Source organism: Hoplias malabaricus, chromosome 3 (assembly GCF_029633855.1).
Source record: "Hoplias malabaricus isolate fHopMal1 chromosome 3, fHopMal1.hap1, whole genome shotgun sequence".
Classification (NCBI taxonomy): domain Eukaryota; kingdom Metazoa; phylum Chordata; class Actinopteri; order Characiformes; family Erythrinidae; genus Hoplias; species Hoplias malabaricus.
The window spans coordinates 47,763,458-47,774,560 of record NC_089802.1 but is presented as its reverse complement, the minus strand read 5'-3'; positions in this window follow the sequence as shown (position 1 = coordinate 47,774,560).

Below are 11,103 nucleotides of genomic sequence, written 5' to 3'. Positions count from 1 at the left end.
TCTATGACATTTTGACTGGACATATGTAATGAGGACTTACACTCTTTCACTTCAGATCTTATTGTAATTAATGAACAATTTAAAATAATACAGTTATTTTAAAATTCTTAAACATTATTTGCAAAATACATGGACAGATTCTGCTTTGCCGTTGTTCCAAAATGCTACTGACAGGCACTGACAGTCCTGATGGCAGTTGGCTTCATAAATGTCTGACAACAAAAATGTTTTATCTGATTTACTACAGTCAAAAAAGGATTTACAAGTGCATACTGGTGCCCTGGCCCCCTGCGTCCCCTGGCAACCCTAATGGTGAAATTGTCATTCTAAGGTAAGTTTTACAGTTGTTTTGTTATGAGTCAGAGTCATTGTTTAAAGTCACTTTTATGTTCAGGAGATTGTTTTTTGTAGTTTAACGCTGCTAATGTTACAATGTCATATGCCAGTTCACTCACGAGTTTCAAGATAACGTTAACATGGCTATTAACAGATGACTCTCAGTTTTGAGTCAAGGAGGGCACATGTCCTCAACATTGATGACTATGTAAAACATTGTTCTACTCCTCACCACAACCGAAGAATTGCGCTCTTCTGAGCTGAGCACTAGGTAGGTTGACACTTAGTCAGACAGACGTCTTAGTCTTAGTGATTGCTTGATTAAGCTCTGCACTATGTTCATTCCAAGATGGCATCATTGCTAGTTTTTAAATAGACAAATTGCGTGGGTATTTGTGTGCATCTGTGTTTTTACATTTATTCTACATTTGTATATTGTTAATAAGCAAATTTCATACACAAATCCTATCTCCTGTGAGCTTGTACTTTATGAAAATATTATAACCTTTAAATATTTTGTTTGCAATTGATTGTGTTTTTTGAATATTCATTGTCATAGTCTGTGAACCCCTAAAATAACTTTGACCACTCTCTGGCCACCCCAGGGATAAAAGTCTAAGAAGGTTAGTTCCTTCCTCAGGAAGTTACATCAGAAAAGGATACATACTCTTAAGAATATGCAACCTAATGACACAGATTTATATGTGAATGTATGAATGGGTTTAATAAGGAAGTCTTAGTGTTGTACCATTCTGCAATGACAATAAAAGCAGGTTTCACATGTCATATTGGATATAAGAATTCACAACGCACATTTACAATTAGTTCTCTCAGCTAACGCGTCATTGTCATAACATTTTGTATAGCAAGTTCCTTTAAAAGAGGGACTGGCGCCCCCTCCAGGTGTATTCCCGCCTTGCGCCTAATGACTACAGGTAGACCCACCGCGACCCTGAACTGGATAAGCGCTTACAGATAATGAATGAATGAATTAATGAAAAATTCCTTTAAAATGTATCTATTACATAAGGTTCAGCAGCTCCAGCACAAACCTTAGGTACTTAAGGACACCAAACTTGTTTAAGACAAGCATCTACATTCAGAAAATGCAGAAATGTGTTTAGTCTTCATCTAAGGACATAACCCAAAGCTTCTGGCCCATTTCAAAGAGGGACATGCTGTAAAATGTCTCTTGAAAAAAGATTATTCTAAAAGGATAGACCAGACTTAGCGAAATACCTTTAAACTTATCCGTTTATGCAGCGCAGAGCTGCTGTGAAGAAAACAGCTCAGTGTTTTGCTCTGTTTAAGCACTTTTAATTTGGTCAGCCTTGTTGCTTTCTCTGAGCACAATGCAGTTCACCAGCAGGGTCGCTCTTATTGAAGCATGTCTAATGCAATCACTGCAGCAGATGCACCATCCCTATCACACATCCGGCTTTCTCTCGCTGTGTCTGAGAGAATGAGCTGAGGTTAAGTGAGCTATCAGCTCTAATGCTGTCTGGAAGAACTGGGGGCTTTGTTTGAAACTCCACCCCCCCCCCTCTCTCTGGTGGAGAAAATTGGCCTCCAATTTCATGCACCTTAGAAGGACAATAGACGGTGGATCAGATGCTGACCTTTCGGGGTGGTAACACACTGAGAGCTGCTGCGGAAATGCACTGATTCATCAAGACAGCTGTTGCAAATTGTAGTATTGAGCTCTGACGGGAGCTTGGATGGGGAAATATGAGACATCCGTAACAGCATTAGTGTTACATTTAGTTTTATTTTTTATAGTTTGGAAAAAATAAAACAGATTCATCAGAGATATTCCCCACCATTTTAAAACAGTCAGTGGACCTTGACTAAGACAAGACTCTGACACATGAAAGTCTGGTTTGTGTACATAAGCAGCCAACTTGCTACATTTCAAAAAATTTGGGGACACTTGCGTTTTTGTTTTTTTTTAACATTAAAAATGTATTTATTTATTTGTATATTTATTTATTAATATTGGGGCGGCACGGTGGTGCAGCAGGTAGTGTCGCAGTCACACAGCTCCAGGGACCTGGATGTTGTGGGTTTGATTCCCACTCCGGGTGACTGTCTGTGAGGAGTTGGAGTGTTCTCCCTGTGTCTGCGTGGGTTTCCTCCGGGTGCTCCGGTTTCCTCCCACAGTCCAAAAACACACGTTGGTAGGTGGATTGGAGACTGAAAAGTGTCCGTAGGAGAGGGGAATGTGTCTGTGTTGCCCTGTGAAGGACTGGCGCCCCCTCCAGGGTGTACTCCCCGCCTTGCGCCCAATGATTCCAGGTAGGCTCTGGACCCACCGCGATCCTGAATTGGATAAGCGGTTACAGATAATGAATGAATTTATTAATATTATTTACATTAAACACTGAATATTATTACTGTAGCATCTCAGCTGGTAAAGTGTAGTGTGTAACATTACAGCCCTCCCCATAGCAGTCTAGGGTTTGGACAGGGAATGTATTCTATGCTAAAAACAGTCCTCCTCCTTTAGCCTACCTCTGTGATGTGATCAGAACTGTAATTTGCTCTTGTAAAAAATCTCCCAAATGCCATGAAATGCCTAAAAATGATTCCCAAAGTAGCACAGTCACTAATACACAAATATCTATAGGCTTGGTGTTATTTAAAAAAAAAAAACAACCATAAAATTGTAAATGTATTATGTAAGAATTAAAAACATTTTAAAAAGCACAGTGTCCCCAACATATGCCCTGCGATAGACTAGGGCCAGTGTTCCTGCCTCCTGTCCAATGATTCCAGGTAGACTCCAAACCCACCACAGTCCTTCCATTAAGAAACATTTCTCTGGGACAATATTTGAAGGAAAATCTATATTTTACATTTACATGCTTAGCTAGATAAATATTTATTGAATGAAACGGCTTATTGCATGATGTTACAACATTAGTGATGCTGGTGATGGTGTTATGTAGCCTGTGGTGGGGAGAAAGGGGCTGTCCTTGTGTGATCGGCCTAGGGCTCTGAATGAGCCACTGTTTATGCAGTCTGCTCACCTTGCTGGGTTTTAATTATTGTGGCAGTACAAACTGAGTGCTTTGCTCAAGGGCATGGCATGCTGATTACAAGCTCTGTACTACAAATAAGTCAAACTCTTAGAGTACAGAGTGTTTCAGAATGAAGTTTCATATGATTCCGAAAAGGACCATAAATCAGAGGTAAACTATAGGACACACAGATGAAGACAGAACATGTTTAAAACCTGATTGTCAGTGACAAGCAGCTGTTACTATGGAGACCAGTGTATGTGTAGCTATGGTGTGTGTGGACAGATGTGCACTCACTTCAAAGAACTGCTTTGAAGACCACGTAGGTCTGATGTCTTTCTGTCCATCATGCCCACCTCTGACCTGGTCATCCAGGCCTGCTCACCACAGCCTTATGGTGTATTCATTGGCTTGTACAGAATGCAGATTCTGTTGGAAGTTATTCAGTTTCTTGTCTAAGGTCAAGCCCCTAGAAGTTACTTCAAGGTGAACCCAAGAAATGTACTGTATATGGAATAGAATTCTGTGGAGCAGAGGGGTTTATAGATCTCCAGCATTGCCCAGTGGAGCAGTAGAGTTGTATTCTCTGGACTGATGGATCTCCATCTAATACCTTAGGGATGAGTGTCAGTTGGGCTTCAGAAATAATGATCTAACATCTGTATCTGACAACATTATGTAATGTTCCCAGGACTGAATGCAATCAAATCCCCATGGCAATGTTTCAGCACTTGGGTAATGTCTTATCGGAGTAGAGGCAGATTTAATTTTCAAGGAAATGCTGGAGGTTTGTGGAAACCTTTGGACAGAGATATTTAAGTAGCATTAGCTCCACTACCATAGATCTGCTCTACCACATGACATTATCTGATCTTGGATCTCTGTCCCTGGTGGACAAACACATACAAACTGGGTGAATTTCACTCGATATTGCTGTAAATACATTCAAGCTGAATTACCCTTTTATTATCATACAACAATCCCTTTCCCTGGCTTTGATGTGCCAGAACACTTGCAGTGTGCAGCCAAAGTCACACAAGGACATCTCTTTCCACTGGAGAGATGGCTTTTCAAGGTCACACCCAGCACTGAGGACCATAATGAGATGTGTGAGACAGACAGAGAGACCGACAGCTCCACCCACGGTGATGCATATGGATGTGTTGCAACATGAGTCGAGTCTGTATCAGAGTTTGGGAATAGAGAGAAGACTAGAGCCTCGGAGGAACAAACAAAGACGCTTAACAAGTGTAAATCTGGAACAGAAAGGCAACGTTTCAGACATTTCCCATAAGGAAAACAAACATTTTTTTGGAGGTAGGCAGCATGTGTAAGGAGGATGTGAACAGTGCTGAGAGTAAAAATACCAGTCCCTGTGCGGCACAATGCAACTTGGAGTTCAGTGAATACAGACAGAGGGAAAATTCTGAAAGGTTGTGGAAGGATCTCTGGGTGTATTGTCTGAGTGTGTGTGTGTGACATGCTTTAGCCTTGAAGCACCTCTAAGCAGGCTTTTCGAAAATGAAATTCCGTCAAATATTCAGAGAAAAAAACACAAGTATGTCAATGCGTGGGACAGTACCCACAGACTCATGCTGTTTCTCATCCAGAGCCTTTAGCAGGCAGCAAAGCTGGAAAGCCTGGAGACTGATAAGGATTTCTCTGCACTAGACCGATTGTGCCTTAACCATCTTTTGTCGAGCTTGCCTCAAGCCTAGAGTGACAAATATGGATCGTAATCTTCCTGCTCAGCTAATTATCTGCCATAGATTTCCTAGAAGGCTCTCCACGCAAACTAGCTCTGTGGATGGAGGCAGGAACTGAAGGGAAAATGGTTAAAAAAAAAGATGGAAGATGGAGAATAAAAGATATTTCCACATTAGTAGCTGCACATGCAGCAATGTTTGAGAGGAGAGAGAGAGAGGAAAGGTGGGGAACGACTACAATTATAGTGTGAAAAGTAGAATGAGAGCGAGAGAGAGAAGGAGAAAGAAGGAGGGAGGGATTCATTATTCAGGACTGTCACTGGTCTGCCTCAGTCTTGCTCCCTGAGGGAGACTTAAGTACACTGCTTCCTCTCATAGCACCACTGCACTGAGCTGAATAGCCTCCTGGTGCCAGCCAAAGCTCTTTTAAATGAGCAGTCTCAGTTTACCAGGTGAACACATTGGTGCCCACTTTCCACAGCTACACTCTTTATTCCAGATAGTCAATAGTCTTCACTATGTTTCACAGTATGCAGTCATCAAAACTAGAAACAAACCAAAGAATAAAAGTGGTTATTTTTATTCGTGTGTATTTTGTACTGGTCCATTTACATACAGTCAGGGACCAGAAATGAAACAATCTCCATTGTGGATCATTCTGAACACACACATGGACTGGCAGGAAAAATAGGAATTGGGAGAAGGAGCATCATTTTCATCTCCTTCAACACCCATGGCTGAAGTGCCCTTGAACAACTCATCTCATCCCCAAATGCCCTCTGGACCCTGAGGTGGCTGCCTGCTCGTCCAGGTGTGAGTGTCTTCATTGTCTCTTATCAGTGTGTGTGTGTGTGTGTGTGTGTGTGTTTGCTGTTATGGAGGGGTTACACGTGGAGGGCACATTTTGATGTACTGCTGTGCAGCTGTGCAATGATGATAACAAAAAATAAATAAACAAATAGAGGATAGAGGAACATTTCATAAACAGAATAAAAAGAATATTTTCAGAGGAAGCTCAGTGTGTGAAGATTAAGCGTTATTAATGCAACAGTGACATTAAACAGCCTATTGGTGCATATCTTCGATTACAGTCTATACAAAATATAATAAGAATATTTTTAACAGGGTTTAAAAACTTTTTTACAGCTTGGATCTTTATTGTGTTCTTGTTCTGGTCCGTTTTATTCTAATTCTGTCCTCTGTTGACCATTTCTAACTGACCTTTGTGTCCAAGGCACTCTTCTAAATGATAGTAATCTGCTGTGTTTGTACAGCACCTTGTCCTTGCCTGTACTTGTATCGTCTGTTGTTTGATCATAATGATGTGTGCCAATTGTTCTTTCTAAGAGGTGCACAATTTGTTTGTTCGAGGTCTACTGATCTTACACGTCTCATGAATCTATTGTCTAACATATTTCCAGTCAAAAATAAATAAATAAATAAATAAATAAATACAGGGGGGTGGCAGCAGATAGTGTTGCAATCACAGTTCCAGGGACCTGAAGGTTGTGGGTTCAAGTCCTGCTCCGGGTGACTGTTTGTGAGGAGTTTGGTGTGTTCTCCCCGTGTCCACGTGGGTTTCCTCCTGTTGCACTGGTTTCCTCCCACAGTCCAGCTACTCAGAAATGTCCATAGGTGTGTGAGTGTAAATGTGTGAGTGTGTGTCACCCTGCAAAGAATTGGCACCCCCTCCAGTGTGTGTTGACACCTTGCGCCCAGTGATTCTGGGTGGGCTCCAGACCCACCGCGACCCTGAATTGGATAAGCGGTTACAGACAATGAATGAATGAATACAGGTCCTTAGCTTCCTGCTCAGAAAATGGTTCACTATAGATCTCTTAAAAAATAACTTCTGGTTTAAGCCCTTCTCTGTGGATGAAAGCATGGCTACAAAAGATGAGATTTTATTTGAAAAAGGAATTGTATAAAACAGGGAACAAAGGAGTGTATCAGTGGCTGTTTTTGCTTCTCAACTGAAAAAACTGTGATCTAAATCTTATGCTGACAGAACAGCAGTGTGATGGCCCTGAGTTCCTCTGTGATCACAGTGTCCAGATTTTACCATGGTGACTTAGGTGTGACAGCAGTGTGTGTTCAGTCCTCTGATTCAGACTGTCCGTCTGTTAGTCTTGTGTCCATTACACAAATACTCCCAAACACACACACACACACACACACACACACACACACACATACATGCATACAAAAAACTGTATGCTGTGCACTCTTTTCTTTTCAGTACTATATCCACCATCATTCTGCAACTGACAGGAAAGGTTCCACTGGCAGTTATCCCATTTAGCGTGTAGTTGGCGGGAAACGCCAGCTGAGTTCACAAGCATCCAAATGTAAGCCTGAGCAGCCACGTCTTTTCTCTGAAGACCTTACAGGAGCGAGCACACTTCTTGATGCAGCTGATTAGAGGAGAATGTATTGATCCCAACAGTCCATTGTCCAAAGACAGATGCTCCACTCCTCCACTCTTCCACTCTCATAGGCTCCTGGGAATGAAAGCTTTATTGCTGTGTGTGTGTGTGTGTGTGTGTGTGTTTGAGCATGCATGCACAAGGAAATGCACATGCATATGCATGGTGATACAGTACGGGGGTGGCAAGTGAGGTAAGGTTTCAGCATACTAGCAATATGTCTGCCTTTCTTTCTTTCTCTTTCTCTCTCTCTCTTTATTTTCTTCAGTGGCAGGCTCTTACATCTGTTCAAAACAGCCCGGCCCACTCTAGGTTCTTGACCCACTGATGTTTCTCTCGAAAAACATAGCAGCAATTTGCCACAGATGTACATTTTATAACACTGCCATTTAACAAGGTATTGTGGTTTCACTGTAACAAAAAATACACAAGTTAATCCTGTATGAGGACCCCTGCCAAAATCTGAATCTGATCTGGAGCCTAGATGAGGTAGAGTCCAAAGAAATGGGATGAGATTGCTTCTTTTTCTTGGAATTCTTTTCAATTGTCAGAGGAAAAAAGTAGAAGCAATACCCAAGAACCTCAGGTAAATAAAACCTGGTATCTTTATAAACTCTTTAAAGACTTTAAATGTAAGTTATTCATTTAAATATACACATATTCCTAATTCCTCATCCTGACCAAACATTATATCCCACACAGAATCACTGGGTGTAAGGAATGAGCTGACTTTGAGCAGCTTGCTAGTGCAACACGGACTCACACCATCACCCACTCATCCAGCACCTGGAGTAGAAAAATGAGAACAAAAACAAATCGTGATGTTCTGGTTGGGGCTTTAGGGAGTTAGACCCATTGTTCTGAAACAATACCAGCTTCATCTTCTTTTTTTCTCCACAAACATGGGCATTTCTCATGCATACAGAGTACATAAGTAACCTGAGGATGGAATAGCAACCTGATTAAATGAACAGATGTGGTTGTGATGTGCATTAACTACACTGCACTGAGAAGACACGAAGCTAATTGTGTTAGACAATAGAGTACTTAAATCTTAATAGACTAAGTTCCGGATCAGCTGTTCTCCTATAACAACACATTTTTTATTCATATAAGATACATTTATAAACCTTGATTTACACACTGCCAAAAGATTATTATTTATATAACACCCTGAAGATATTCTGCACACTTTCTGTTTGTGTTCACATTCTGTGGTGTATTTATCACATATATAAGCCTTACTATTTGTTCCATTTCATAACTGATGGCAATTTCCACTGTAGAATCTATAAATACTCTCCATTTGTAGGACACACTGTTCCATGAGTGAGTCTTTGCAAAAAGACGACTTTCTATGTGACTCATATGAACGTCATCGTTGTGTTCTCTCTCTCTCTCTACCCCCCCCCCCTTCACATACCCATACATTCTCACTCACTCACTCTTCTTCATGTCTCTCCCCACGAGTGAGCAGGCTTTGTGTAAAATCAGGTCTTTGCTGAGTGTTGAACTGCTATGCTCTGATGCCTGGGCTATAGCTTTGAAGACTGTTAACCCTTCTACAGCGTTTTTATTGGTCCAATTAACTCATTAGGAAACCTGAGTGGCTCCTTTGTTCTCGCGTTAGATCATGGGTCACTGTAAAGTGTGCTATGTGGCCCACACTTCTTCAGTGCGTGCCTCCCATTCCCAGCTGACAATTTAACAACTGTGAAGACAAACCACAGACAAAAGATGGAATAAAAAGGAGATGATTAGGAGACCAGGGCTTTGTGGCTGTCCCTTGCATCATTTAAGATGATAGCTACTTCATTACTTGTGTTATAAGTGGATTTTTTTTTGCCATTTTAGGCATCATCTTGCATAAGAATTTTATAAGATGTACTATTTCACCAAAGTTTTGTAAGCAATTCTTATAATCAGTGAACTCATCTAGTTTAAGGGGCACCCATTGTTATGCACACACAGGTTGTATATTAATCATCATAGAAATGCATGAAACAAAATGGCATTGCACTGTGGAGAAGTGGAAGTGTGTTGTTTGTGTGATACAGCCCCATCCAATACATTTGGCATGAGTTACAGTGGTGTTCCTGACCCAGAACTAATTATTCAACATAAGGATCTAAACACATTAATTTTCTTATATGGCAAAATTCAATAAATCCACAAAGATAGATTGTGGTGTCCAGTGTAAAGTCTGTTTTTTTTAGGACATTAGAGGCCATTACTGCTCAAGAAAAAGAAATACCACTGCTGCAAGAACAAGAAATACCAATTTAAAAAATTTAGAAGAATTACTGGACAAGAAGGTTCACGCAGATGTTTGGTCATACAGCACGTTTAGATATTTACAGACATCAGTGTTTAGCTTTAGAACAACAGTCTTGACCACTTCCAGTCACAGTTTACTTTTAAGATCTTTCATAAACCCTTAAAAGAGGAGCAGTACAGGAATTGCTATAATGTTACTCATCCAGTTGAATTTCTTATTTATGCCTTCAAGGAATTCTAAGATCTTTGAAGAATATGTTCTTATATGTTTACAAATCTATTCCACTTAGGATTCCAGGGGAATTCTAGCTGATCAAAGCAGTGAAAATACACTTTTTTTAAATAACCTTTTGAAAAGGAACCAGACAAGTATAATAGGGCATGTAACAGGGCATTTTGTTTGTGCTGGGAATTTTCAAAAACTGTAACAATGCCATGAGGACGAGGGATATTTAATGAAATATGCTTACAGATGCACTCCATATGCTTCCATTTACCAGACAATAAACATTAAATACCTCTAAAACTTACATTCATTCATTCATTATCTGTAACCGCTTATCCAATTCAGGGTCGCGGTGGGTCCAGGGCCTACCTGGAATCATTGGGCGCAAGGCGGGGAGTACACCCTGGAGGGGGCGCCAGTCCTTCACAGGGCAACACAGACACACACACATTCACTCACACACTCACACCTACGGACACTTTGGAGTCACCAATCAACCTACCAACGTGTGTTTTTGGACTGTGGGAGGAAACCGGAGCACCCGGAGGAAACCCACGTGGACACGGGGAGAACACACCAACTCTTCACAGACAGTCACCCGGAGCGGGAATCGAACCCACAACCTCCAGGTCCCTGGAGCTGTGTGACTGCGACACTACCTGCTGCGCCAGGTATTGTTTTACCAGAGCGTATTTTAGGGCAAATTAATACACAATTAATTTTTTTTTAATGTATTTTATTTATTTATTTATCAGGGTCCTGGAGGTTGTGGGTTTGAGTCCCGCTCCGGGTGACTGTCTGTGAGGAGTGTGGCGTGTTCTCCCAGTGTCTGCGTGGGTTTCCTCCAGGTGCTCCGGTTTCCTCTCACAGTCCAAAAACACATGTTGGTAGGTGGATTAGTGACTCAAAACTGTCCGTAGGTGTGAGTGTGTGAGTGAATGTTTGTGTGTGTCTGTGTTGCCCTGTGAAGGACTGGCGCACCATCCAAGGTGTATTCCCACCTTACCCCCAATGATTCCATGTAGGCTCCTGGGACCCTGAACTGGATAAGCGGTTACAGATAACCAATGAATGAATATTTATTTATCAGACTTGGCATCTGATTGTCAGTG